This window comes from Lepus europaeus, chromosome 4 (assembly GCF_033115175.1).
Source record: "Lepus europaeus isolate LE1 chromosome 4, mLepTim1.pri, whole genome shotgun sequence".
NCBI classification, from domain to species: Eukaryota; Metazoa; Chordata; class Mammalia; order Lagomorpha; family Leporidae; genus Lepus; species Lepus europaeus.
The window spans coordinates 95,287,671-95,291,140 of NC_084830.1; the positions used below are offsets into that span (position 1 = coordinate 95,287,671).

General features: G+C 44.9%; 1 pseudogene; it reads right to left on the reverse strand.

The window, feature by feature from the left end:
• Positions 1-1,073: 1,073 nt before the first annotated feature.
• On the reverse strand, positions 1,074-1,386 carry LOC133758442 (histone H4-like; annotated as a pseudogene).
• Between the last annotated feature and the right edge of the window lie 2,084 nt (positions 1,387-3,470).

The following is a 3,470-nucleotide window of genomic DNA, read 5'->3' on the forward strand; positions in this document are numbered from 1 at the left end:
AGGCAGAATGACAGAGAAAATGAGAGAGAAAGAAATCTTCCATCTGCTGGCCCACTCCCCAAATGGTTACAATGGCATGGCCTGGGCCAAACTGAAGCCAGGATTCTGGAACACTAGCTGAGTCTCCCACATGGGTGGTAGGAACCGAAGTACTTGAGCCATCATCCGCTGCTTTCCACCAGGGAGTTGGATCCAAATAGAGCCAGGACTCAAACTGGCACTCCAGTGTGGGATACTGGTGTTTCAAGCAGCAGCTTGACCCACAGCACCACGACACCCACCCAAAAACCTAAAAGTTCTTTTTGTGTGTGTGTTTTGATATCATACCTAAAGTTGTGAAAATTTACTCTGACTTTTTTTGCTCCTAGTTTTATAGTGTCAGCATGTACATCAGTGGTTATGATTCATTTTGAGTTAATCTTTCTGTATAGTGCAAAGCTCACTCATTCAGTACAGAAACCCAGTGGCACTTGCTAGCCAGCCTTCTCTTTCCTCCATCGTGCTGTTTGTTCAATGGCTGTCTGGATGTCTTTGCCAGATTAGTTCACCCATCTCTGTGGTTATGCAGTGGTTGTCTTCTGTCCCTGCTGCTGCCTCTTAGTTTCAGGGATGACAGTGATGCTTTACTGTATTCTGGGCATTTGAAATTCTCCATTAGGAGACTCTTTTTTTTTTAAAATCTATGTTTTTTTTCTTTTTTTGACAGGCAGAGTGGATAGTGAGAGAGAGAGACAGAGAGAAAGGTCTTCCTTTTGCCGTTGGTTCACCCTCCAATGGCCGCTGCGGCCGGCGCATCGCGCTGATCCGAAGCCAGGAGCCAGGTGCTTCTCCTGGACTCCCATGTGGGTGCAGGGCCCAAGCACTTGGGCCATCCTCCACTGCCTTCCCGGGCCATAGCAGAGAGCTGGCCTGGAAGAGGGGCAACCGGGATAGAATCCGGCGCCCCAACCGGGACTAGAACCCGGTGTGCCGGCGCCGCAAGGCGGAGGATTAGCCTGTTAAGCCACAGCGCCTTTTTTTCTTTTTTTTTTTAACGGCCCTGAGAAGGGCCTTTGGGGTCTGGGCGCGGCCGCTCAGCCGCCGAAGCCATAGAGCGTGCGCCCCTGGCGCTTGAGCGCCTAGACCACGTCCATGGCCGTGACCGTCTTGTGCTTGGCGTGCTCCATGTAGGTGACGGCGTCGCGGATGACGTTCTCCAGGAAGACCTTGAGCACGCCGCGGGTCTCCTCGTAGATGAGCCTCGAGATGCGCTTGACGCTGCCGCGCCTGGGCCAGGCGGCGGATGGCGGGCTTGGTGATGCCCTGGATGTTGTCGCACAGCACCTTGCGGTGGTGCTTGGCGCCGCCCTTGCCCAGCCCCTTGCCGCCCTTGCCGCGCCCAGACATGCCTGCATCTGCCGGAATCACCCCAGGAGATTCTTGAATTCTATTTAGTCCAATTGTTTAGCACAAGGACTTGTTGGCATATGTGCTCACCTTTACACAGATCATTGTAAAAATTAGGAGAGGGAATAAGAAAGAAAGGGGAGGGAAGCATGGAAACATGGGTGGGAGGGAGACTATGATGGTAGTAATTATCACTGTGTTCCTAAATCTATTTATGAAATTCATATACCTTAAATAAAAAAGAAATTTGCACACGACAAAATTAAAATAAGTAAAGTTCCTTTGATTTGGAAAAATATGTACATTCTTGAACCACATCTCCATTAAGACAATACAAATTACTTTTTTCTTTTTTGACAGGCAGAGTTAGACAGTGAGAGAGAGAGACAGAGAGAAAGGTTTTCCTTCCGTTGGTTCACTCCCCAAATGGCCGCTACGTCTGGCGGCTGCACCGATCCGAAGCCAGGAGCCAGGAGCCAGGAGCCAGGTGCTTCCTCCTGGTCTCCCATGCGGGTGCAGGGCCCAAGCACTTGGGCCATCTTCCACTGCCTTCCCGGGCCACAGCAGAGAGCTGGACTGGAAGAGGAGCAAGCAGAACCCCTACCGGGACTAGAACCCGGGGTGCTGGTGCCGCAGGTGGAGGATTAGCCAAGTGAGCCACAGCGCCGGCCCAGATTACTTTTTCTAGTTTGGGCTTATTTATTTATTTGACAGGCAAGGAACAAGAGAGCTCCCATCCACTGATTCACTTCTCAGATGCCTGCAGTGACTAGGGTTGGGCAAGGCTGAATCCAATCCAGGTCTACCATGTGATGGTAGTCATCACCTGCTGCCTTCTAGAGTCTACAATAACAGACAGTTGGAATCAGGAGTGTTTGAACCTAGGTTTCAGGTATGGAAGGCAGATTCCCCAACCAGTATCTTAAACTGTAAGACAAATGCCCATCTCCAAGAAAATAAATCCTGCAATGATTCTAAAGGCTTCCCTTGTGTCTGTCAGTAAATGTCACCCATGTCTAACCCCAGGACCCACTGCCCTAACTTCAGTGGTTATGAATTAATTTGCATGCTGTAGACATCACATATCTGGTACAATTTGATTTGTAATCTGCTGAGCCTGGCTTCCTTTCAGCATCATAAAGTTTTAGAGTCTTCCAGTCATGCATTTCAGTGTTCTGTTACTTCTCCTTGCTTAACAGCAGTTCATGACAGGATGGCCACTTTGTGTTGATTGACTTGCAAACAGATATGAGCATGAGAGTAATTCCAACCTTTGGTTTTTATGCATGCACTATCATGCACCAGCCTCTCTATGAACATGTGCTTTCACTTACCTTGGATAAATACCCCTGTGTAGAATAAACAGGTCATATGACAATGGAATGTTTATAAGTAATTATTAACCCATTTTATTAAGAAGATAGTCTTTTTCCTTATGAATTAGCTTGACCATTTTGAGAAAAGTCAATAGACAGTATACATTCAGGTCTCTTTTTGGACTGTACAGATACTTCATTGAGAAATATGTCTGTATTTATATCTGTGCTGCAACTCTTGATTATTGTAGCTTTAGGGCTTTATCGAAATAAGTAGGTATAAGTCCTCAAACTCAATTCTGCCCTTAAAGATTAATTTTAGGGATCCATTCTAATTATCCTACATTACTATACAAATTGTAAGACACATTGTGAACTTTCACCAAAAAATAAAAAAACCTGTGGATTTTGATTGTGGTTCCATTGATTTTAAAATCAATTTTGGGACACTAGACAGTTTAACAATAATGATTCTTCCAATCTGTGAAAAAGTTATACACCTAACCATTTTCACTTTGATTCTTTTCACCAATGTTTTCAGTATAACTATATCACAAAATCTTGTTAACGTCTAATTAGTGTATTTTTCATTATATTGTAAATGGTAATTTAAAAATTATTTTCTCAAGTCCTATTCCATAGCCTATAAATACAACTGAGTTCTGTACATTGATATGCTATAGTAGATTAAAATGACTTATGAGTTTTTGTTTGTTTTGTTTTATTTTTAAAGATACATTTATTTATTTGAAAGACAGAGTTACAGAG